Source organism: Mustela lutreola, chromosome 9, assembly GCF_030435805.1.
Source record: "Mustela lutreola isolate mMusLut2 chromosome 9, mMusLut2.pri, whole genome shotgun sequence".
Lineage (NCBI taxonomy): Eukaryota > Metazoa > Chordata > Mammalia > Carnivora > Mustelidae > Mustela > Mustela lutreola.
Window position 1 is genome coordinate 51,618,800 of NC_081298.1, and position 26,823 is coordinate 51,645,622.

At 44.7% G+C, this 26,823-nt stretch overlaps 1 non-coding gene across 1 annotated transcript; it reads left to right on the forward strand.

Annotated features, from left to right (window-relative positions):
- The first annotated feature begins 11,441 nt into the window (after nt 1-11,441).
- On the forward strand, nt 11,442-11,548 carry LOC131808677 (U6 spliceosomal RNA). Its single transcript, XR_009344886.1, has one exon. It is a non-coding gene; the product is annotated as a U6 spliceosomal RNA (small nuclear RNA).
- Nucleotides 11,549-26,823: the final 15,275 nt, after the last annotated feature.

Genomic DNA, 26,823 nt, shown 5'->3' on the forward strand with positions numbered 1-26,823 from the left:
TTATAAATCTATAAATATAACAATAAATCTACAGTATTCAAATTATTTTCATAGAAATACACAAACAAAGCATCAATTGATTAATATTTAAATGTTACAAAATACTGAACTGAAAGAATTTGGTCATAGAACAACGTGTAAGAAGTAGAACTTAGGTTTAGGTTAGAACTCAGGATGCATTTGAGACTCAGTTAAGAAATTGAATGGAGGGACGCCTGGGTGGCTCAGTGGGTTAAGCCACTGTCTTCGGCTCAGGTCATGATCCCAGGGTCCTGGGACCGAGCCCCAAATCAGGCTCTCTGCTGAGCAGGGAGCCTGCTTCCTCCTCTCTCTCTGCCTGCCTCTCTGCCTGCTTGTCATCTCTCTCTCTGTCAAATAAATAAATAAATAAAATCTTAAAAAAAAGAAATTGAATGGATGTCTGACTATCTTATAGGTTTGCTAAAAATCAGTGACTTTGTGTTCACGTGTGGCTATGCAGGAATTTTTAACTTTCTCTAAGAGGTTATTAGATTTGATTATATAAGGGCAGTAAAGGATGGGGAAAAGCAAAGTACAAACCCCATAAAGACAAAGACACTGAGTATGAGAAGAGTAATAGATAAGAAGAATCAATGCATTTGAGGAAAATGGGAATTGAAATACACAATGATTGTTGATTTTTTTAGATGGAGAAAACAAAACTAGCTTGCAAGAAGGAAATAACAGAAGACATGTCGTGATGTGATACAGAATCCTGGAAAAGGCAGTAACGTGGATTAAAGGAGTAGGGAGAGCATATCAGGTAATTTGGATAGGAAGGAGTTAGGAGATAATTGCTTGATAAATTTTATATGGCCCACTTAAATGCACAGATTTCTCTTCTTTAATTTATATGGAGAACAGGGTGTCCTTTCTCTTCCCTTTCAGAGCACCAGAGGTGTACTCTTTCAGACTGAAAACCTGAAAAGCTCAGGACTCAGTTGCTTAAGCACAGCTGAGAGGACATATTTCAATTAAGATTTACATTTTGCTGTAGGTAGTAGACTGTCAAAAGTGGTTTAACCATATTTTTTCATTTAACAGGAAGACTACGGAGAGTGTTTTCTGGTGTTGGTTCAGAGTCTTAAGAAAGTCAAGTGAAGTATCTTAGAGGTTTTCATGGCTTTTTATTCACAGTTGCAAAAATTGCTGTTGGAGTTCTCACTATTAAGCCCACATTTCTGGCAGAAAGATAGAGGTAAAAGAGAATGATATCTTGTACGACTGATACTTTGTCATATGGTTACAATGTAACTAGAAAAGAGACAATAAAATATTTGATGTTGTTTTAAGTTTCTTTGTTGTCAATCCCTCAGTGCTTTCTGATATTAAAGGAAAAAGTAGATGGATATTGACCTGGCAACTATCAACACCTGTCAGTCTCTCTTGGATAACCAATATCTCTATAATCTCTTCTTCCCAGTAAAAAAAATAAAATATATTCATAAGCCACACTGTGCCATCTCAAGTTACTGCACCAAGATAAAATTACAATGATTTTCAGTTGTTCCAAATGGACAGAATACCCTTCCTTATGATATCATGTCTTATAAGATAGAAAATTGGCTTGCTACCAATATACCCAGATGTGACTGTGGAAGAGACAGGAAAAAAATAATAATATTTATTTATTCCTTGGGTTGACTCTGTTTACACAGATGCATTACTATTAGAAAAGTTTGGTTTGGGACATTGGAATGAATTTACTTAATGGGTCTGTATGTAATTGGGTTGGACGAAATTTTTAATTTCTACAAAAATTATTAGAATTCTATCTTATTCTCCTTTGTTAATTTTCACATGTTTACAAAGCCAACATTTTTTTTCTAGCAGACAAGATCTTAAATCCTAACAAAACTCAATTTTTTCCTTTTTTTTTAAGTTTGAGAGCCTCATGTTCTCTCATGCTGCTTTAAATACAACTCAAAAAAAAAAAAAAGGAGCTAAATGGGGCAGTAAGACCAGACTTTTTATTTGATTTTATTTATCTTATTTTTAATTAAAAATTTAAAGATTGTATTTATTTATTTGAGAGATGAGAGAGCATGAGTAGGGCAGGGGGATGTAGCAGTAGAGAGAGACTGAGAAGTATATTCCCTAATGAGCAGGAAGCCCGATATGGGGCGCGATCTCAGGATCCTGACTGAGATCATGACCAGAGACAAAGGCAGATACATGTGCAAAATCCCCTTTTTTCTGGGAAACAATACTTTACAAGAGATGTTTGAAAAAGTACTGGGGAATCAACTTTAATCGGAGATACAAAAATTTAATTGACTTTTGTAAAGCTACAGGGATCCAAATGATGGGAATCCCAGCCCGTTTAGGTTGTGGACCACAGAGTATTCTTCTCTGTAAGATTTTATTTTCTTCCATGTCTACTAACTCCAGTCCAAGTTCACTGACCTCTTTTTAGATAGTGCAAAACATGGCAAAGAATACCAAACAAGTGCCCAATATTCTACATTTATTACATCATTTCTAACATATAGAAGTGTGTTATCAAGGCTGGTTCTGTGAACGAACCTAGTTATGCTAAAGTGTGTTTTGTTCTCCAAGAAATTAAATGCATGATTATCACACAATTATAAAATACTTGTGTCAAGAATTTTTATTCAAAAATTAATAAGAGAAGCAGATATTAAAACTAGTTCACATGGTTATTTGGGATATAAGCAGAGTTGTGCAGCAGAAGTGCTCTGGGCCCATAATTTGGGTTATAGAATTTATGTTCTCTAATGAAAAATCACTAACTTGCATTATTGTTAACAAGAATCTTGTGCATTACCATCAGTTTTCTACATTACAACCTCTTGCTCTACAGTTTGTAAATAACTTTGTCAATAGCAAGCTAATAAACGGGGTGACTCCAATGGATTGAGATAATCTCCAGAGTTACTGCTACATAATGCCCAGGACTCCATTGAAAGGACACCTAAGAATTTATTTTGCCAAAAAATTTGATCATTTTTTTCACTGCCCTTACCTATTTTCCAAACCTAGTCCCTTTGCTTCACCTTTCAGTTTACGGACAACCCTGTATCTGACTGACTTGTTAATTCTGGGAATGTTTTGCAGATTAATTTGCTTGCCAGAGGTGGTTCCTAAATTGAAGTCTAAGAACCCTAATTAGTTAAGAAAACTTTTTTTAACATTTTCATTGGTACTTATTATTATTATTATTATTATTGCTAATATCTCTATTATAAATAATTCACAAGGGCATCTTTCTGACAAAAGACAAAGAGCTGGCTACTAGTAGAAAAAGTACATTTGACTCTGTCAGTGAAAGTGGTAAAGGGATTTGAGAAAATAAGGCAAAGCACTGGAATTATGTGTTAAAACTTTAAATATTATAGACACACTTACTTAATTTCTAATACTGTTGTTGCTTATAATTAAATAAGATGTTTTCCATGAACCACGCATTACAGCAAATATATTGTTTATACAGATTAAATTTTCATCAAAAGGGACGCCTGGGTGGCTCAGTTGGTTAAGCAGCTGCCTTTGGCTTAGGTAACGATCCCAGGATTCTGGGATCGAGTCCCGCATCGGGCTCCTTGCTCGGCCGGGAGCCTGCTTCTCCCTCTGCCTCTGCCTGCCATTCTGTCTGCCTGTGCTTGCTCTCTCGCCCTCTCTCTCTGATAAAGAAATAAAATCTTAAAATAAATAAATAAATTTTCATCAAAAAATTGTAAGTGTATTTTATTGTAGGATCCTGATAAGCATTTTGCAGATGAGAAAAGTGAAATTTAGAAAGTATGTCTCTTCAAATCCCTCATACATTATCTGGCCTAGATAGAAGGATATGCTATCACAATTGAGGAAGATAATTGAGATTACTTAAAATGATAAACTTTACTGTATAGGGTTTTTTAAAAGTTTGCTACAGATTCTGATTCTTTAAAAATATATATCTATTTTGTGTAAAGAGAATGCACTGAGTAGTAAAAAGAAAGTGATATATCAGTGCTACCAACTAATGGCTATAATATCATCACCTTATTTATGAACATTGAAACAGTGTGCAATATTTAAATAAATTTAAATAAATTCCTATTTATTTTATATATTTATAAATTTAAAAAAATTCCTATTTATTTATTATTAAAGAAATTACTCTAACAAACAGTATGTTTTGAAGGTTGCTAGCAGGAAAGTTTTGTACTACATGGACGTAAGCAGAAAATGTGATCTAAAAGTCTGCTTCAAGGGCGCCTGGGTGGCTCAGTGGGTTAAAATTCTGCTTTCAAGAAGCTATAACAGTAAGTACTGAGCAATAGCTATTATATGCTATGGATGAATAACTGAAATCTACATTTGAAACTAATGGTACACTATATGTTAACTAATTGAATTTTAAAAAGTTAATTAAAAAAACCACTATTTTATAAAACAATATTCCCAACAGGCTCTTTTGCTTTAAAATACTCACTTTGTAATGAGAGTCATTACTTTTGTCTAGCCAATTCTTACACCACTGTTTATCCCTTCCCTGCTTTATCCCTTCCCAGTATCAATAAAGGCTCACTTGGGTTACCTAGAAGCTAGGAGAAAGCTTGTAATAGATCTGGCTGGTTTTCACCAGCAATTTGACCACCATGTGCACAGGGAAGTCTATTGATAAAGGCTTTATTGCAATAAGTTGCAAATACATGAATGATTTTGAATTCTCTTTCTTGAGGTCTTGTTTTATGATAATAAATTTAGGGTGGCTTATTGGAATGGATGTTATTAACATATCTTCATTGTTATAAGTACATGGAATTGTAACATAGATGAATGAATGTGGCATTACTGACAACTGTCCTCATTTTGAAATCAAATTACAGTGTACTAAGATGAGGAAGCAAAGCAGATATGGGATTATGAGTGAAATAATTTAAAAAAGTCTTAGGGGTATGATCAGACTGTTGGGTAATTCAGTAGAAAAATGTCAACTGATTGAGATTCTGTGTTCCCTGATTTCAGAGAGAAGTTAAGATAAATAAGTAACACGAGGAGACTAGGAAGCCAAACATAAGTGATAATTTTGTGCCAGGGTGCGTATACATCTGTTTATCGTCTTGCTTTACCACTAAGGTTGCTCCTAGAGGAGAGTTTAAATATTTGTTGGAGCTAATCTCTGTGGATTACACAAGAAACCACATCCTACAGCTCTCCCTGAAACACCCCTTATGATTTCAATGTAATTTGGTTTTTGCATTTTTAGAAATAACAAAATACTTTGCAAACTCATCTACTTTATTACCACCACAAGTGAGTCAGCTGACTCCACATTTTAACACAGTGACAGTCACAGAGGAATGGAGGAATGAGTAGAGTTATCAATATATGTGCTTTTAAGAAGTATGACAGGGTAGCAGCTATTTCCAGGAACCAAAACATGGGTCAGCAGCTGTGCAGGAAAAGTGATGGAATAAACGACTCATTTCAGAGGAGTTCTATAACATATTAGTTCTATAATGTATCTTCAGCACCCAATTACCTGCTTTGATCTAAAGATAAGGATTTACAGTTAAGGTCCCATTTATGATTTGACTGGTAGGGTCTGAATCATTTTTACTATTGTTTTGACTATTACTTGAAACCTATAGTAGTACGTGGGATATGTGTTGTGTATTCTGTGAACATGTGCTATTTTTAGATTAGATAACTTCTGTCTCGAACCCCTGTTAATTTGTTTGTTTTGTTTATTTGATAGTGGTTTCAGTAAATGGATATATTTGAAAAATTGCAAAGCCACTATTAAAATAAGTTATTATGATATATAGCATGGAATTGCACATTCCTCCTTTGAATTCGACAGAGCTTCACCATATCCTTAACATGTTGGGAAAAACATGCTATTATTTTTCTTTATAAAATTTCTCCTGTTAGGCTGTGATGGTTGTCATCAGCAGTAACTCCTCTGAAGGCTTTGTCAAAAGAGTTGAAAAAATTGGAAAGGTGTGAATGAAGCTGTTTGCTGAATATAAAGAAAAGAGCATTGAAGTACAATTCACACTCTTACTTCTCCTTCTGTGCTTTCAGATGTTTGACATTTGAAAATTTTGATTCTAGAAGAGATGCCCTATATAATTCTTACTTTAAGGAGCCAGTTGCTTTTATAATTTTTTTATTATTCTACCATTCAAGTATTTCCATTTAAAGTAAATTCAATACCATTTAAAAAAAATCAAAAGTGCAGCCAGTATTCAATTCCTGGGCGAAATAATTTTCGAAAGCTTTGTGTTATTGAAGCTACAGGGTTTTTCTGTAGTTTTAACTCTTTCTTTCTGTGATTTTTCCCATTAGTCACGTAAGTGACTGCAATATAACAGACATTGAGGATAAAGAAGGACTGAATAGAACAATCCTTGGCCTCATGAAGTTGAGAATCTAGCAAGTGAGTCAAACAATTCAATCATTTAGAGACAATTTATTGAATGCCTTGCCTAAGATGAGCACAACAAAACCCCAGCACAGAGGAATCATTTTAGTGGGAGAGATAGATAATAGGTAAGCCAACTTAAAAAAAAAGTCGTACTGGTTTTTCTTTAATAGTGATGCATATTTGAACTAAATAAGCACATTTTAAAAAGAGCAGTGATTGAGAAGAGGCTTTTTAACTGAGTGGTCCAAAAGGGCCTCCCTGAAAAAGTCTGTTTTGAACAGATTTCTGAATAATATCAGCTAGGAAGCTGCATAAAAATCTCAGGGATGGGTGATTTTTCCAGTCAAAAAACTGTAAAGGCTCCAAAGTCACAATAGAGCTATAAGTTTCTCTAATAAAGTAACTTCTGACAAAGAATGAGAAGAAATAACTAACCCAGGTTTGAAAGAAAAGGGACAGACTTTCTATGGAATTCATATTTAATTAAAGCTCTAAAGGACAAAAATACAATAGAGCAAAATTCTGGTCACGCTGATATACCTAATGAAAGTTCGTAAACAAGGTGTGGGTAGCAAAGAATGTGTGGGAATGTTGGTAAGAACAGTGGGGAAGAGTCATCCCGGAACATGTTCTTAAATGAAGCAATTCTTGTGTTGTTTTAAAAGGTAAATTGGAGTTTGCCTAAGTGATTAGAGAAGGATGCCTCAGCTTATGGAAGTTCAAAGCCATAAAGATGTGATAAACTACTGCCGACATTTTCATGTATATTTGTTGTTGCTTCTAGGAATGGTGATCTAAAAACTCCTACTTAAGACAACTAAAAATCCAGACAAAACAGCTTTTAAAAATAAAAATATCAGAATGATTATAAAAATTAAGTGTGGGATTACTGGGCCAAAATACGAAATACAATGAGAGCCTAGAGATATATGCCCGGAAGCCATTTTAGCTATGAGAGCATTTGAAACTGCTAAAACACACTGAGCTGTGTTGTTAATAGACTCTTGATACTAGAGAAACAAAATTCAAAATCCAGCAGCAATCAAATTTGAGGACTTTGGTACAACCCAAATTGAAGTTGAGATCCCCAAAGCACAAGGAGAAGCAGAAATAAGACTATAGCCTACCTTGCCTTCTGTGTAAACTGAGAAAGTCAATCACAGAATTTGGAGTATGATTGTCTTGTAGAGTCTCAGATATAAGAGAAAATCCTGCCAGGGAGGACCATACCATTATTATAGCTCTTAATTATCCCTACTATTGTTTTGACTATTACTTCTATTATTACTATTTTAACAAAGTCCTTTTTAACACTGAGAGACTAAAACTTAGAAAAATACTCTGTTATCTCACTAGAGTGGAAAATATATAGTTACCCATTAACTAATGATATCCATGTCTACATTAGATCCATGACATTTTTAATTCTTGGGAGCTTTTGGTTAAATGAATTTTTTAAGCTTCCTTTAAATGAAGCTTTAAGCCATCACCATATGAATAAAACTAAAGAACTCAATGAAAACAGGCCAAGTATTTACAGAGTAATAGAATGTGCAGTGGAAAGAGTACAATTCTGAAATCATAAAGCCTAAATTAGTGTGATGCATCTTTACTAGCCATGTAATCATAAACCAGTTATCTAAATGTGTTAGCCTCAGTTTTTTCACCCATGAAATGGTGATGATAATACTTATTATGCAGAGTTGTTGTGTGGATGTGATGAAGCATGGAGCATGAGAGTCTCATATTCCATGATAAAATGATCGTTATTTTTATACTGATAATAATTCTAATAATAGTAATTAAATTGTTCAAAATGGTAATATTCATTTATATTGAGGCATTGTATTGACTATTCATAGACACGTTTACCAAAATAAATTTCATTTTACTTTACCCTCTTTGAGGATATATATTCCCTAATTCAATATGAATCTCATTATGAATAATAATTATCATAATAAATATGCTGATTTTTCTTCTATTTATTTTTAGGGAAGTATCCTTTACTGTTGAACATAAAGAAACTTAAGCAAGTCTGTCTTATTCAAAATTTGCATGCTGCTTTTTTATGAAACTAGATTATAGAGTTGTATGAAATAAATTCATGCAGTTAAGACATTTATGTTTGGAAAACTGGGTGGTCAGTTTAGTATTTCAAAAGAAGATTTTAAATTTAAACCTTAAAACTGAGCTCTTTCAGCCTTATTTATAGACCATCCTTCATGCTTCATAAGTACTCCTTCATTGTAAACTAAGTAATAGTTTTTGTCACAGTGTATATAACGAAAATGGATTTTATATTCTATTATTTCAGAGTTAGTTGCAGTTTCTACTTCCTTACTTCCTTTTTTGAAAAATAGATTAATTCTACAAAAAGTTTTTTCCAGCTTTATTGAAAAAAAATCGACATATTATAATTTGTAAATTTAAGAAATGATTTCTTATAACAGTGCAAACTTTTAACATTGTGTAAATTTTGTACAAGTTGATAAATTGGTATACATCTTTATTGCAATATAATCTACATAAAAATGTTAATACATCTACTATCTCGTATAGTTGCCACTGTTTTTTATGCATGTATCGTAAGGAATTTTAAGATCTACTCTCTTAGCAACTTTTATGTATATAGTATAGTAGAGATAAACTTCAGAGGTCTTGTGGGTTTTGTTCCAGACTGACTCAATAAACTGATTATCTCAATAAACTAACTCAAATTATTATTTTTTTTTGGTTTCCCAGTGCTTATAAAAAATTATGTTTCCCAGTGCATATAAAAAATGAACACTATACTGTACTGTTCAAAAGCATTATTTTTTTTTAAAGAAAAACAATGTATATACCTTAAGTAAACTGGTTCTGAGTTTTCAGTGGGTCATAATTACTGATCACAGATCACCATAACAAATACAATAATAATGAAAAAACTTGAAATATTGCAAGAATTACCAACATGTGACAGAGAGACACAAAATGAACAAATGTTGTTAGAAAAATGGTGGCAGCAGACCTCTTTTATACAAGATTGCTATAAACTTTCAACTTGTAAGAATGTGATATATGCAAAGTTTAATAAAGGGAAGCACAATAAAAAAAGTATGTATATTTTATTAACTATGATCATCATGCTGTACATTAGATCCCCAGAACTTTTTCATATTATAGTTGCAAGTTTTCACCCTTTGACCACCTTACTCCACCCCAGGTTCACCCCTTGTCAACTCAACTCTAAGTTTCCATTAGTTTGCCTTTTCCTCAGATTCTGTATGTAAGGGATATCATAATACATAAATTAAAAACATATATAAAATCTTTGAAATATTTCACGTAGTATAACACCTTCAAGATCCATCCATGCTGTTGTAAATGGCAGTATTTCTTAATTTTTCATGGTTAAGTAGTATTCCATAGTATATATTTACCATACTTATTTTATTTATTCATCCATTAATGGATACTGAAGTTATTTCCATCTCTTGCTTAGAGTTAATAATTTTATAATAAACATAAGAGTGCAGATATGTCTTTGAACAGTGACTTCGTTTCCTTTAGATATATACCTAGAAGTGGGATTACTGAATCATATGGTAATTTTACTTTTAATAATATGAATAATCTCCATACTGTTTTCCATACAAATTTATATCCCTATCACAGTGCATAAGTTCCCCATCTTCCCCAATATTTACCAAAATTTGTTAGTTTCAATTTTTTGGTACTATATATTCTAATAGGTAGTAATATCTTGCTGTGTTTTTTAGAGGTAAACAACAACAACATAATTAAGGACTTTTCCCTGAGTTTTTTACGATGAGCACTTTTTAATGCTCCTGTTGGTCATTTATATAACATTTTTGAAAAAAAAATCTATTGAGATCCTTTTGCTATTTTTTTAATTATATATATTTTTTCTATTTGTATCTGTTGGTTATTGACCTCTTTTCAGATATAAGATTTGTAAGTATTTTCTTACATTCTGTGGATTGTGTTTTCATTCTCTCTCTCTTTTTTTTTTGGCAATGCAAAACTTTAGTTTGATGTAATACCATTTATTTATTTTTGCTTTTTTTGCTTGTGTTTTTGATCTGATATCCAAAAAACTATTGGCAAGATCAATGTCAAGGAGAATTTTTCCTATGTTTTCCTTTAGGAAATGTAGTTTCATGCATCACGTTTAAGTCTTTAATCTATTTCAAGTTAAGACTTATGAGTGATATAAGGTTCCAGTTTCATACTGTTTATGTGACTATTCATTTTAAATATCATTTATTGAACAGACTATCTTTACCCATTACATATGTTGGCCCCTGTCAAGTATTAGGTGACTGTATGAAAGGATTTATTTCTGGACTCTCAATTCTGTTCTACTTGTTTATTGGTCTGTTTTTATGCCAGTATACGTTATTGTTTTGAGCATGAGGGCTTTGTAGTATAGTTTCAAATCAAGAAGTGTAATTTCTCTCTTCATTCTTTCTCAGAACTGCTTTGATTATTTGTTGTCTTTTATGGTCTCATATAAATTTTAGGATTCTTTACTTACTTCTGTAAAAAAATAATATTGGATTTTTTTTAAGATTTTTAATTTATTTATTTGCCAGAGAGAGATGACAAGCAGGCAGAGAGGCAGGCAGAGAGAGAAGAGGAAGCAGGCTTCCTGCTGAGCAGAGAGCCTGATGCGGGGCTCGATCCCAGGACCCTGGGATCATGACCTGAGCCGAAGGCAGCAGCTTAACCCACTGAGCCACCCAGGCACCCCTAACATTGGATTTTTGATAGGAATTGGATTTACAGATGGTTTTCGGTAGTATGGACATTTTAACAATGTTAATTCTTACCATTCATAAATATGAGCTATCTTTCCATTTGTGTCTCCTTCAATTTCTTTATCAATGTCATAATTTATGGAGTACAGATCTTTCATCTTCTTAGTTAAATCTATTCCTAAGTATTTTATTATGTTTGATGCTATTGTGAATTAGATTGTTTTCTTAATTTTTTCAGATAGGTCATCATTAGAGTGTTAAAATGCTCCTGTCTTGTGCTTACTTTGGCAGCACATATACTAAAATTGGAATGATGCAGAGAAGATTAGCGTGATCACTGAACAAGGTTGACATGAAAAACTGGGAAGCATTCCATATTAAAAAAAATGAAACAAAACAAAATTCTTGTCTTTTATATATTGATCTTGTATTTGGCAGCTTTACTAAATTTGTTTATTCAAATTTTTTGTGAAGTTTTTAGGATTTTTTAACATGTAAGTTCATGTTATCCAAAAAGAGAAAATTTTACTTCTTCCTTTTTTTTTTTTTTTTTTGAGACTCTTATTTCTTTGTGTTCTTTGTTTCTCTGGCTAGGACATCCAGTACTATGTCAAATGAGAGTAGTGAAAATGGACACACTTGTCTTTTTTCTGATCTTTAAGGAGAAAACTTTCAAACTTTTTTGATTGAATATGAGATTAGCTCTGGGCTTGCAATATGTGTTTTTTCTTTAATGGATTTTTAAAAATATTTTTTAAAATTTTTTATAAACATATAATGTGTTTTTATCCCTAGGGGTACAGGTCTGTTAATCACCAGGTTCACACATTTCACAGCACTCACCATCACTCACCATAGCACCTGTCCTCCCAAATGTCCATACCCCCACCATCCTCTCCCAACACACTCCCCCCAGCAACCCTCAGTCTGTTTTGTGAGATTCAGTCTTTTATGGTTTGTCTCCCTCCCAATCCCATCTTCTTTTATTTTTCTTTTCGTACGCCTGAAACCGCCTATGTTGCATCTCTACTTCATCATATCAGGGAGATCATAGGATAGTTGTTTTTCTCAGATTGATTTATTTCGCCAAGCATAATACCCTCTAGTTCCATCCACGTCATCACAAATAGTAGGATTTCATTTCTTTGATGGCTGCATAGTATTCCATTGTACATATATACCACATCTTATTTATTGATTCATCTGTTGAAGGACATTTAGGTTCTTTCCATAGTTTCACTATTGTGGACATTGCTGGTATAAACATTTGGGTGCATGTGCCCCTTCTGAATGCCACGTTTGTATCTGTAGGGTATATACCCAGTACTACAATCACTAGGTCATATGGTAGTTCTATTTTCAGCTTTTTGAGGCACCTCCACGCTGTTTTCCAGAGTGGGTGCACCAGCTTGCATTCCCACGTACAGTGTAGGAGGGTGGCCCTTTCTCCACATCCTCGCCAGCATCTGTCATTGACTGACTTGTTCATTTTAGCCATTCTGAACGGTGTGAGGTGGTATCTCATTCTGGTTTTGATTTGTATTTCCCTGATGCCGAGTGATGTGGAGCATTTTTTCATGTGTCTGTTGGCCATTTGGATGTATTCTTTGCAGAAATGTCTGTTCATGTCCTCCGCCCATTTTTTCATTGGATTATTTGTTCTTAGGGTGTTGAGTTTGATAAGCTCTTTATAGATTTTGGATACTGGCCCTTTATCTGGTATGTCATTTGCAAATATCTTCTCCCAGATAATTTCTGACAGTCATCTTTTGGCTCTGTTAACTGTTTCCTTTGCTGGGCAAAAGCTTTTTGATCTGATAAAATCCCAATAGTTCATTCTTGCCCCTGCTTCCCTTGCCTTTGGCGATGTTCCTAAAAAGAAGTTGCTGCTGCTGAGGTCAAAGGTTGCTACCTGCGCTCTCTTCAAGGATTTTGATGGATTCCTATCTCACATTATGCTTCTTCATCCATTTTCAGTCTATTTTCATGTATGGTGTAAGAAAATGGTCCAATTTCATTTTTCTGCATGTGGCTGTTCAATTTTCCCAACACTATTTTTTGAAGAGGCTGTCTTTTTTCCATTGGACATTCCTTCCTGCTTTGTTGACAATTAGTTGACCATAGAGTTGAGGGTGTATTTATGGGCTCTCTATTCTGTTTCATTGATCTATGTCTGTTTTGGGGACAGTTCCCTACTGTCTTGATGATGACAACTTTGTAATAGAGCTTGAGGTCTGGAATTGTGATGCCAACAACTTTGGCTTTCTTTTTCAATATTCTTCTGGCTATTCGAGGTATTTTCTGGTTGCATATATATTTTAGGATTATTTGTCCCATTTCTTTGAAAAAAATGGATGGGATTTTGATAGGGATTGCATTAAATGTGTAGATTGCTTTAGGTAGCATAGACATTTTCACAATATTTGTTCTTCCAATACAGGAGCATGGAACATTTTTCCATTTCTTTGTGTCTTCTTCAATTTCTTTCATGAGTATTTTAGAGTTTTCTGATTATAGATTGTCTCTTTGGTTAGTGTCATTCCTAGGTATCTTAGGGTTTGGGGTGCAATTGTAAATGGGATTCACTCCTTAATTTCTATTTCTTCAGTCTTGTTGGTTTAAAAAAATGCAACTAATTTCTGTGCATTGATTTTATATACTGACACTTTACAGAATTCCTATACAAGTTATAGCAGACTTGGAGTGGAGTCCTTTAAGTTTTCCACATACAGTATCATATTATCTGAAAACAGAGATAGTTTGACTTCTCTTTTGCCAATTTGGCAAAATTTGGTTGCCTTTAATTTCTTTTTGTTGTCTGATTGCTGAGGCTAGGACTTCTAGTACGATGTTGAATAGCAGTGGTGATAACAGACATCCCTGCCGTGTTCCTGACCTCAGCGGAAAAGTATTCAGTTTTTCTCCATTGAGAATGATATTTGCAGTGGGTTTTTCATAGATGGCTTTGATAATATTGATAATATGTGCCCTCTATCCCTACACTTTGAAGAGTTTTAATCAGGAAGGGATATTGCACTTTGTCAAATGCTTTTTCAGCATCTATGGAGAGTATCATATGGTTCTTGTTCTTTCTTTTATTGATGTGTTGTATCACATTGATTGATTTGCAGATGTTGAACCAACCTTGTAGCCCTGGAATAAATCCCACTTGGTCGTGGTGAATAATCCTTTTAATGTACTGTTGAATCCTATTGGCTAGTATTTTGGTGAGAATTTTCGCATCTGTGTTCATCTAGGATATTGGTCTGTAGTTCTCTTTTTTGATGGGATCCTTGTCTGGTTTTGGGATCAAGGTGATGTTGGCCTCAGTAAAAAAGAATTTGGAAGTTTTCCTTCCATTTCTATTTTTTTTGGAACAGTATCATGAGAATAGGAATTAATTCTTCTTTAAATGTTTGGTAGAATTCCCCTGGAAGCCATCTGGCCCAGGGCTTTTGTTTGGAGATTTTTGATGACTGTTTCAATCTCCGTACTGGTTATGGGTCTGCTCAGGTTTTCTATTTCTTCCTGGTTCAGTTGTGGTAGTTTATATGTCTCTAGGAATGTATCCATTTCTACCAGATTGTTGAATTTGTTGGCGTAGAGTTGCTCATAGTATGTTCTTATAATTGTTTGTATTTATTTTGGTGTTGGTTGGGATCTCTCCTCTTTCATTCATGATTTTATTTATTTGGGTTCTTTACCTTTTCTTTTTGATAAGTCTGGAAAGGGGTTTATCAATCTTATTAATTCTTTCAAAAAACCAGCTCCTAGTTTCGTTGATTTGTTCTATTGTTCTATTGTTTTTGTTGTTGTTGTTGGTTTTTTATGTTTTTGTTTCTTTATTTGTTTCTATTTCATTGATTTCTGCTCTGATCTTTATTATTCCTCTTCTCCTGCTGGCTTTAGGCGTTCCTTGTTGTTCTTTCTGCAACTCATTTAGGTGTAGGGTTATGTTGTGTATTTGAGGTCTGAGAGAGAAGCGTGGTTGCACACGTCTGTCGCTGCACTCCCCAGGAGCAAGTCTGGGGAAGGCGCAGCACGCCGCCCCCAGAGAAGAGAAGGAGCGTTGGCCTTGTGGTCGGGCAATGGTTGGGAAGCAGGAGAGCCTGCCCTGGCAGGAACAGTAGGCTGGTGGCAAGACAAATGTCACCAGCTCCCTGTGCAGTGAGAGGAATCCTGGCTGCTAAGGAGACATGAGGGGACTACTAGGGCAGGGGCGCGTGCTCCACTCTGAGGAAGGAGTCTGGGCAGAAGGCAGGCCTGTCCTGTGCCTCTGGTCCCAAGGGAACAGCATCTCCTTGAACAACTGTCCATAGGGCAGACTTGGGCTAGCTACCTGGCGCCATAGCAGCTAGCTCAGGTCAGCAGCAGCAGCATCCCCAAACCCAACTCTGATTTTCCAACGAATGCTGAGCTTTCCTAGGGGAGATGCCCAGGCAAAGAGGCTTTCGCACTATGCGAGTTTCTCCCATCGTGCTGCGAATACTAGGCTAAGGCAAGCAACAAAAGCAGCCCACAGAACTGACTCTGATTTCCCAGCGACTCCTATGCTTTAGCAGAGGTTTTCAGCTTGGCGCAAACCGCACTTCGCTGTTGCTTCCTCAGCAAGGCTTTGGTCGTTCGCTCTGTCGCGGCAGGGAGGAAGAGCCGCGGGAGAGCTGTTGCCTCTTGGGCCTTGCTTTCCTGGGCTCCAAGTTCGCGCCCGGGGTTCACCTTGCTAAGCTGAACTAAGCAGACACAGTCACAACCCTGCAGCAGTACGCGTGGCCTAGCATGGCACTCTATGCCTATTACCATTTCCTAGTGTAGATTAGGCTTTGCCTTTTTCTCAGGCACTCAGGCAGACTGGGGGTCTAGGCCAGTGCCTTCACCACTGGAGAGAGGAGGCGACAGGATCCCTGCACAAGGCCTGTGCACTGGTATTGGGATCTGTGGGTGACTGTTCCCACTCCATCCCCGGCACACCCCCTGCCACCCACATCGCTGCCACATCTTGGTGGAAGGCGGCATCGGACTGCCCGTTTCTCCATGGGGTTGTTTCTGTGAGTTCCGGGTATGGCACCTGGGGGCAAGCCCGTCTGCCCTTGGGACAGGTGGCCAAGGAGATGCTGTCCCCATGGGACCAGAGGCACAGGACAGGCCTGCCTTCCTCCCAGACTCCTTCCTCAGAGTGGAGCACGCACCCCTGCCCTAGTCGTCCCCTCATGTCTCCTTGGCAGCCAGGCTTCCATCTCTCCGCACAGGGAGCGGGTGACACTTGTCTTGCCAGTTGCTTGTTGTTCGAGCACCGCAGGCTATCCTGCTTCACGAGTGTTTACAGACCCCAAGGCCAAAGGATCCTTCTCTTCCCCCGGGGCGTCGTGCTGCGCCTTCCCCACACTTGCTCCTGGGGAGCGCGGTGACACACGTGTGCGACCACGCTTCTCTCTCAGGCAGAAGGGATGCTAGGGCAAGGAGTATTTCGCTCCATGCGGGTATCTTCCACCCTGCTGCGGAGACTAGCTCAGGCCAGCAGCAGCAGCATCCCCAAACCCAACTGTGATTTTCAAACGAATGCGGAGCTTTCCTAGGGGAGATGCCCAGCAAAGAGGCTTTCGCTGTATGCGGTTTTCTCCCACCGCGAGACTGGTCTCAGGCAAGCAGCAGCAGACCGCAGAATATTTCTCAGCGAATGCTGGGCTTTCGCAGTGGCTTTGGCTGGGAGCGAACAGCACTTCGCCGCTGCTTCCTCAGCAAGGCTTCAGTCGCATCAGGAAAGAAGAGCTGCGGGAGAGCTGATTCCTCTTGGGCCTTGCTTTCCCGGGCTCCATGTTCGCATCCTGGGTTCACCCTGCCAGGCCGAACTAAGCAGGCACAGCCACAACCGTGCAGTAGCGTGCGTCGCCTAGGATGGCACTCTAGGCACACAACCATCTCCCGGTGTAGGCATCGCTTGGCCTTTTACTCTGGCGCTCAGGAGGACTCGCGGACTAGGCCAGTGCTTTCCCCACAGGAAAGGAGAGGTGACAGGATCCCTGCACACCGCCCCGTGCCCTGATTAGGGAGCTTTGGGGGACTGTCCCCTCTCCTTCCCCATAACCCCGTGCCTCCTCCAAGCTTCCACATCCTGGAGGAAGACGGCATCTGATGGCCAGTTCTTTCTGGGAGTTGTTTCTCGAATTCAGGGTAGGCGCCTGGTGGCAAGCCCATGTCTCCACCACGGACAGGTGGCCAAGGAGCTGCTGTCTCCTTGGGCCCAAAGGCTCAGGACAGGCGTGCTTTCTGCCCAGACTCCTTCCTCAGAGTGGAGCCCTTTCCCCTGCCCTAATCTTCCCCTCGTGTCTCCTCAGCAGCCAGGCTTCCGTCCCTCTGCAGTGACAGACGTGTCCCTTTCCTTAAGGCTCTTTCCACAGGCGCCACTGCGCTTCTCTCTCAGGCAGAGGGGATGCCCAGGCAAAGAGGATTTCGCTCCATGCGGGTTTATTACACGGTGCTGTGGAGACTAGCTCCGGCAAGAAGCAGGCAGAATCCCACACACTGGACTCTGATTTCCCAAAGAATGCTGTGCTTTCCCAGAGGGGATTCCCCGGCAGAGGGGCTTTCGCTCTATGCGGGTTCCTCCCATCCTGCTGCGAATCCTAGGCTAAGGCAAGCAACAAAAGCAGCCCACAGAACCGACTCTGATTTCCCAGTGACTGCTAAGCTTTCGCAGAGGTTTTCAGCTTGGCGCAAACTGCACTTCGCTGCTGCTTCCTCTGCAAGGCTTTGGTCGTTTTTTCTGTCGCGGCAGGGAAGAAGAGCCGTGGGAGCTGGTGCCTCTTGGGCCTTGCTTTCCCGCGCTCCAAGTTCGAGCCAGGGGTTCACCTTGCTAAGCCAAGGTGCGTGGCTTAGCATGGCACTCTATGCCTAGTACCATCTCCTGGCGTAGGTAAGCCAAGGTGCGTGGCTTAGCATGGCACTCTATGCCTAGTACCATCTCCTGGCGTAGGTAAGGCTTTGCCTTTTGCTCCGCCCTCAGGCAGACTCGGGGTCTAGGCCAGTGCCTTCAACACAGGAGAGAGGAGGCGACAGGATCCCTGCACACGGCCCGTGCACTGGGATGGGGAACTGTGGGGGACTGTCTCCCCTCCTTCCCCGGCACACCCCCTGCCACCCACAACACTGCCACATCTTGGCGGAAGGCGGCATCGGACTGCCCATTTCTCCATGGGGTTTTTTCTGCGAGATCCGAGTATGGCACCTGGGGGCAAGCCTGTCTGCCCTTGGGACAGGTGGCCAAGGAGATGCTGTCCCCTTGGGACCAGAGGCACAGGACAGGCCTGCCTTCTGCCCAGACTCCTTCCTCAGAGTGGAGCACGCGCCCATGCCCTAGTCGTCCCCTCATGTCTCCATAGCAGCCAGGCTTCCATCTCTCCGCACAGGGAGCGGGTGACACTTGTCTTGCCACTGGCCTGCTGTTCTTGCACGGTAGGCGATCCTGCTTCAGGAGCGTTTCCCAACCCCAAGGCCAATGGCTCCTTCTCTTCCCCGGGGGCGGCGTGCTGCAGCCTCCCCACACTTGCTCCTGGGGAGCGCTGTGACAGACGTGTGCGACCACGCTTCTCTCTGAGAAGAAGGGATGCTAGGGCAAAGAGTATTTCGCTCCATGCGGGTATCTTCCACCCTGCTGCGGAGACTAGCTCAGGCAAGCAGCAGCAGCATCCCCAAAACCAACTCTGATTTCCCAACGAATGCTGTGCTTTCCCAGGGGAGATGCCCTGCAAAGAGGCTTTCGCTGTATGCGGGATTCTCCCACCGCGAGACTGGGCTCAGGCAAGCAGCAGCAGCCGGCAGAACATTTCTCGGCGAATGCTGTGCTTTCGCAGAGGCTTTGGCTTGGAGCGAACAGCACTTCGCCGCTGCTTCCTCAGCAAGGCTTCAGTCGCATCAGGGAAGAAGAGCTGCGGGAGAGCTGATGCCTCTTTGGCCTTGCTTTCCCGGCCTCCATGTTCGCATCCTGGGTTCACCATGCCAGGCCGAACTAAACAGGCACAGCCACAACCGTGCAGTAGCGTGCGTAGCCTAGGATGGCACTCTATGCACACTACCATCTCCCGGTATACGCATCGCTTGGCCTTTTACTCTGGTGCACAGGAGGACTCGCGGACTAGGCCATTGCTTTCCCCACATGAAAGGAGAGGTGACAGGATCCCTGCACACCGCCCCGTGCCCTGCATAGGGAGCTTTGGGGGACTGTCCCCTGTCCTTCCCCTTAACCCCGTGCCTCCTCCAAGCTTCCACATCCTGGAGGAAGACGGCATCTGATGGCCAGTTCTTTCTGAGAGTTGTTTCTCGAGTTCAGGGTAGGCGCCTGGTGGCAAGCCCATGTCTCCACCACGGACAGGTGGCCAAGGACCTGCTGTCTCCTTGGGCCCAAAGGCTCAGGACAGGCGTGCTTTCTGCCCAGTCTCCTTCCTCAGAGTGGAGCTTTTTTCCCTGCCCTAATCTTCCCCTCGTGTCTCCTCAGCAGCCAGGCTTCCGTCCCTCTGCAGTGACAGACGTGTCCCTTTCCTTAAGGCTCTTTCCACAGGCGCCACCGCGCTTCTCTCTCAGGCAGAGGGGATGCCCAGGCAAAGAGGATTTCGCTCCATGCGGGTTTATTACACGGTGCTGTGGAGAATAGCTCCAGCAAGAAGCAGGCAGAATCCCACACCCTGGACTCTGATTTTCCAAAGAAAACTGTGCTTTCCCAGAGGGGATTACCCGGCAGAGGGGCTTTCGCTCTATGCGGGTTGCTCCCATCCTGCTGCGAATCTTAGGCTAAGGCAAGCAACAAAAGCAGCCCACAGAACCGACTCTGATTTCCCAGTGACTGCTAAGCTTTCGCAGAGGTTTTCAGCTTGGCGCAAACCGCACTTCGCTGCTGCTTCCTCTGCAAGGCTTTGGTCGTTTGCTCTGTCGCGGCAGGGAAGAAGAGCCGTGGGAGCTGGTGCCTCTTGGGCCTTGCTTTCCCGCGCTCCATGTACGAGCCAGGGGTTCACCTTGCTAAGCCGAACTCAGCAGACACAGTCACAACCCTGCAGCAGCGTGCGTGGCCTAGCATGGCACTCTATGCCTAGTACCATCTCCTGGCGTAGGTAAGGCTTTGCCTTTTGCTCCGCCCTCAGGCAGACTCGGGTCTAGTCCAGTGCCTTCACCACAGGAGGGAGGAGGCGACAGGATCCCTGCACATAGCCCGTGCACTGGGATGGGGAACTGTGGGGGACTGTCTCCCCTCCTTCCCCGGCACACCCCCTGCCACCCAGAACACTGCCACATCTTGGCGGAAGGCGGCATCGGACTGCCCATTTCTCCATGGGGTTGTTTCTGCGAGATCCGAGTATGGCACCTGGGGGCAAGCCTGTATGCCCTTGGGACAGGTGGCCAAGGAATTGCTGTCCCCTTGGGACCAGAGGCACAGGACAGGCCTGCCTTCTGCCCAGACTCCTTCCTCAGAGTGGAGCACGCGCCCATGCCCTAGTCGTCCCCTCATGTCTCCTTAGCAGCCAGGTTTCCATCTCTCCGTACAGGGAGCGGGTGACACTTGTCTTGCCACTGGCCTGCTGTTCTTGCACGGTAGGCGATCCTGCTTCAGGAGCGTTTCCCAACCCCAAGGCCAATGGCTCCTTCTCTTCCCCGGGGGCGGCGTGCTGCAGCCTCCCCACACTTGCTCCTGGGGAGCGCTGTGACAGACGTGTGCGACCACGCTTCTCTCTGAGAGGAAGGGATGCTAGGGCAAAGAGTATTTCGCTCCATGCAGGTATCTTCCACCCTGCTGCGGAGACTAGCTCAGGCAAGCAGCAGCAGCATCCCCAAAACCAACTCTGATTTCCCAACGAATGCTGTGCTTTCCCAGGGGAGATGCCCAGGCAAAGAGGTTTTCGCTGTATGCGGGTTTCTCCCACCGCGAGACTGGGCTCAGGCAAGAAGCAGCAGCCGGCAGAACATACCTCGGCGAACGCTGTGCTTTCGCAGAGGCTTTAGCTTGGAGCGAACAGCACTTCGCCGCTGCTTCCTCAGCAAGGCTTCAGTCGCATCAGGGAAGAAGAGCAGCGGGAGAGCTGATGCCTCTTGGGCCTTGCTTTCCCGGGCTCCATGTTCGCATCCTGGGTTCACCCTGCCAGGCCGAACTAAGCAGGCACAGCCACAACCGTGCAGTAGCGTGCGTAGCCTAGGATGGCACTCTAGGCACACTACCATCTCCCGGTGTAGGCATCGCTTGGCCTTTTACTCTGGTGCACAGGAGGACTCGCGGACTAGGCCAGTGCTTTCCCCACAGGAAAGGAGAGGTGACAGGATCCCTGCACACCGCCCCGTGCCCTGATTAGGGAGCTTTGGGGGACTGTCCCCTCTCCTTCCCCTTAACCCCGTGCCTCCTCCAAGCTTCCACATCCTGGCGGAAGACGGCATCTGATGGCCAGTTCTTTCTGGGATTTGTTTCTCGACTTCAGGTTAGGCGCCTGATGGCAAGCCCATGTCTCCACCACGGACAGGTGGCCAAGGAGCTGCTGTCTCCTTGGGCCCAAAGGCTCAGGACAGTCGTGCTTTCTGCCCAGACTCCTTCCTCAGTTGGAGCCCTTTCCCCTTCCCTAATCTTCCCCTCGTGTCTCCTCAGCAGCCAGGCTTCCGTCCCTCTGCAGTGACAGACGTGTCCCTTTCCTTAAGGCTCTTTCCACAGGCGCCACCGCGCTTCTCTCTCAGGCAGAGGGGATGCCCAGGCAAAGAGGATTTCGCTCCATGCGGGTTTATTACACAGTGCTGTGGAGAATAGCTCCAGCAAGAAGCAGGCAGAATCCCACACCCTGGACTCTGATTTTCCAAAGAAAACTGTGCTTTCCCAGAGGGGATTCCCCGGCAGAGGGGCTTTCGCTCTATGCGGGTTCCTCCCATCCTGCTGCGAATCTTAGGCTAAGGCAAGCAACAAAAGCAGCCCACAGAACCGACTCTGATTTCCCAGTGACTGCTAAGCTTTCGCAGAGGTTTTCAGCTTGGCGCAAACCGCACTTCGCTGCTGCTTCCTCTGCAAGGCTTTGGTCGTTTGTTCTGTCGCGGCAGGGAAGAAGAGCCGTGGGAGCTGGTGCCTCTTGGGCCTTGCTTTCCCGCGCTCCATGTACGAGCCAGGGGTTCACCTTGCTAAGCCGAACTCAGCAGACACAGTCACAACCCTGCAGCAGCGTGCGTGGCCTAGCATGGCACTCTATGCCTAGTACCATCTCCTGGCGTAGGTAAGGCTTTGCCTTTTGCTCCGCCCTCAGGCAGACTCGGGTCTAGTCCAGTGCCTTCACCACAGGAGGGAGGAGGCGACAGGATCCCTGCACATGGCCCGTGCACTGGGATGGGGAACTGTGGGGGACTGTCTCCCCTCCTTCCCCGGCACACCCCCTGCCACCCAGAACACTGCCACATCTTGGCGGAAGGCGGCATCGGACTGCCCATTTCTCCATGGGGTTTTTTCTGCGAGATCCGAGTATGGCACCTGGGGGCAAGCCTGTCTGCCCTTGGGACAGGTGGCCAAGGAGATGCTGTCCCCTTGGGACCAGAGGCAAAGGACAGGCCTGCCTTCTGCCCAGATTCCTTCCTCAGAGTGGAGCTCGCGCCCATGCCCTAGTCGTCCCCTCATGTCTCCTTAGCAGCCAGGCTTCCATCTCTCCGCACAGGGAGCGGGTGACACTTGTCTTGCCACTGGCCTGCTGTTCTTGCACGGTAGGCGATCCTGCTTCAGGAGCGTTTCCCAACCCCAAGGCCAATGGCTCCTTCTCTTCCCCGGGGGCGGCGTGCTGCAGCCTCCCCACACTTGCTCCTGGGGAGCGCTGTGACAGACGTGTGCGACCACGCTTCTCTCTGAGAAGAAGGGATGCTAGGGCAAAGAGTATTTCGCTCCATGCAGGTATCTTCCACCCTGCTGCGGAGACTAGCTCAGGCAAGCAGCAGCAGCATCCCCAAAACCAACTCTGATTTCCCAACGAATGCTGTGCTTTCCCAGGGGAGATGCCCTGCAAAGAGGCTTTCGCTGTATGCGGGATTCTCCCACCGCGAGACTGGGCTCAGGCAAGCAGCAGCAGCCGGCAGAACATTTCTCGGCGAATGCTGTGCTTTCGCAGAGGCTTTGGCTTGGAGCGAACAGCACTTCGCCGCTGCTTCCTCAGCAAGGCTTCAGTCGCATCAGGGAAGAAGAGCTGCGGGAGAGCTGATGCCTCTTTGGCCTTGCTTTCCCAGCCTCCATGTTCGCATCCTGGGTTCACCATGCCAGGCCGAACTAAACAGGCACAGCCACAACCGTGCAGTAGCGTGCGTAGCCTAGGATGGCACTCTATGCACACTACCATCTCCCGGTATAGGCATCGCTTGGCCTTTTACTCTGGTGCACAGGAGGACTCGCGGACTAGGCCATTGCTTTCCCCACATGAAAGGAGAGGTGACAGGATCCCTGCACACCGCCCCGTGCCCTGCATAGGGAGCTTTGGGGGACTGTCCCCTGTCCTTCCCCTTAACCCCGTGCCTCCTCCAAGCTTCCACATCCTGGAGGAAGACGGCATCTGATGGCCAGTTCTTTCTGAGAGTTGTTTCTCGAGTTCAGGGTAGGCGCCTGGTGGCAAGCCCATGTCTCCACCACGGACAGGTGGCCAAGGACCTGCTGTCTCCTTGGGCCCAAAGGCTCAGGACAGGCGTGCTTTCTGCCCAGACTCCTTCCTCAGAGTGGAGCTTTTTTCCCTGCCCTAATCTTCCCCTCGTGTCTCCTCAGCAGCCAGGCTTCCGTCCCTCTGCAGTGACAGACGTGTCCCTTTCCTTAAGGCTCTTTCCACAGGCGCCACCGCGCTTCTCTCTCAGGCAGAGGGGATGCCCAGGCAAAGAGGATTTCGCTCCATGCGGGTTTATTACACGGTGCTGTGGAGAATAGCTCCAGCAAGAAGCAGGCAGAATCCCACACCCTGGACTCTGATTTTCCAAAGAAAACTGTGCTTTCCCAGAGGGGATTCCCCGGCAGAGGGGCTTTCGCTCTATGCGGGTTGCTCCCATCCTGCTGCGAATCTTAGGCTAAGGCAAGCAACAAAAGCAGCCCACAGAACCGACTCTGATTTCCCAGTGACTGCTAAGCTTTCGCAGAGGTTTTCAGCTTGGCGCAAACCGCACTTCGCTGCTGCTTCCTCTGCAAGGCTTTGGTCGTTTGCTCTGTCGCGGCAGGGAAGAAGAGCCGTGGGAGCTGGTGCCTCTTGGGCCTTGCTTTCCCGCGCTCCATGTACGAGCCAGGGGTTCACCTTGCTAAGCCGAACTCAGCAGACACAGTCACAACCCTGCAGCAGCGTGCGTGGCCTAGCATGGCACTCTATGCCTAGTACCATCTCCTGGCGTAGGTAAGGCTTTGCCTTTTGCTCCGCCCTCAGGCAGACTCGGGTCTAGTCCAGTGCCTTCACCACAGGAGGGAGGAGGCGACAGGATCCCTGCACATGGCCCGTGCACTGGGATGGGGAACTGTGGGGGACTGTCTCCCCTCCTTCCCCGGCACACCCCCTGCCACCCAGAACACTGCCACATCTTGGCGGAAGGCGGCATCGGACTGCCCATTTCTCCATGGGGTTGTTTCTGCGAGATCCGAGTATGGCACCTGGGGGCAAGCCTGTATGCCCTTGGGACAGGTGGCCAAGGAATTGCTGTCCCCTTGGGACCAGAGGCACAGGACAGGCCTGCCTTCTGCCCAGACTCCTTCCTCAGAGTGGAGCACGCGCCCATGCCCTAGTCGTCCCCTCATGTCTCCTTAGCAGCCAGGTTTCCATCTCTCCGTACAGGGAGCGGGTGACACTTGTCTTGCCACTGGCCTGCTGTTCTTGCACGGTAGGCGATCCTGCTTCAGGAGCGTTTCCCAACCCCAAGGCCAATGGCTCCTTCTCTTCCCCGGGGGCGGCGTGCTGCAGCCTCCCCACACTTGCTCCTGGGGAGCGTCGTGACAGACGTGTGCGACCACGCTTCTCTCTGAGAGGAAGGGATGCTAGGGCAAAGAGTATTTCGCTCCATGCAGGTATCTTCCACCCTGCTGCGGAGACTAGCTCAGGCAAGCAGCAGCAGCATCCCCAAAACCAACTCTGATTTCCCAATGAATGCTGTGCTTTCCCAGGGGAGATGCCCAGGCAAAGAGGTTTTCGCTGTATGCGGGTTTCTCCCACCGCGAGACTGGGCTTAGGCAAGAAGCAGCAGCCGGCAGAACATTTCTTGGCGAACGCTGTGCTTTCGCAGAGGCTTTAGCTTGGAGCGAACAGCACTTCGCCGCTGCTTCCTCAGCAAGGCTTCAGTCGCATCAGGGAAGAAGAGCTGCGGGAGAGCTGATGCCTCTTGGGCCTTGCTTTCCCGGGCTCCATGTTCGCATCCTGGGTTCACCCTGCCAGGCCGAACTAAGCAGGCACAGCCACAACCGTGCAGTAGCGTGCGTAGCCTAGGATGGCACTCTAGGCACACTACCATCTCCCGGTGTAGGCATCGCTTGGCCTTTTACTCTGGTGCACAGGAGGACTCGCGGACTAGGCCAGTGCTTTCCCCACAGGAAAGGAGAGGTGACAGGATCCCTGCACACCGCCCCGTGCCCTGATTAGGGAGCTTTGGGGGACTGTCCCCTCTCCTTCCCCTTAACCCCGTGCCTCCTCCAAGCTTCCACATCCTGGCGGAAGACGGCATCTGATGGCCAGTTCTTTCTGGGATTTGTTTCTCGACTTCAGGTTAGGCGCCTGGTGGCAAGCCCATGTCTCCACCACGGACAGGTGGCCAAGGAGCTGCTGTCTCCTTGGGCCCAAAGGCTCAGGACAGTCGTGCTTTCTGCCCAGACTCCTTCCTCAGTTGGAGCCCTTTCCCCTTCCCTAATCTTCCCCTCGTGTCTCCTCAGCAGCCAGGCTTCCGTCCCTCTGCAGTGACAGACGTGTCCCTTTCCTTAAGGCTCTTTCCACAGGCGCCACCGCGCTTCTCTCTCAGGCAGAGGGGATGCCCAGGCAAAGAGGATTTCGCTCCATGCGGGTTTATTACACAGTGCTGTGGAGAATAGCTCCAGCAAGCAGCAGGCAGAATCCCACACCCTGGACTCTGATTTTCCAAAGAAAACGGTGCTTTCCCAGAGGGGATTCCCCGGCAGAGGGGCTTTCGCTCTATGCGGGTTGCTCCCATCCTGCTGCGAATCTTAGGCTAAGGCAAGCAACAAAAGCAGCCCACAGAACCGACTCTGATTTCCCAGTGACTGCTAAGCTTTCGCAGAGGTTTTCAGCTTGGCGCAAACCGCACTTCGCTGCTGCTTCCTCTGCAAGGCTTTGGTCGTTTGCTCTGTCGCGGCAGGGAAGAAGAGCCGTGGGAGCTGGTGCCTCTTGGGCCTTGCTTTCCCGCGCTCCATGTACGAGCCAGGGGTTCACCTTGCTAAGCCGAACTCAGCAGACACAGTCACAACCCTGCAGCAGCGTGCGTGGCCTAGCATGGCACTCTATGCCTAGTACCATCTCCTGGCGTAGGTAAGGCTTTGCCTTTTGCTCCGCCCTCAGGCAGACTCGGGGTCTAGTCCAGTGCCTTCACCACAGGAGAGAGGAGGCGACAGGATCCCTGCACACGGCCCGTGCACTGGGATGGGGAACTGTGGGGGACTGTCTCCCCTCCTTCCCCGGCACACCCCCTGCCACCCACAACACTGCC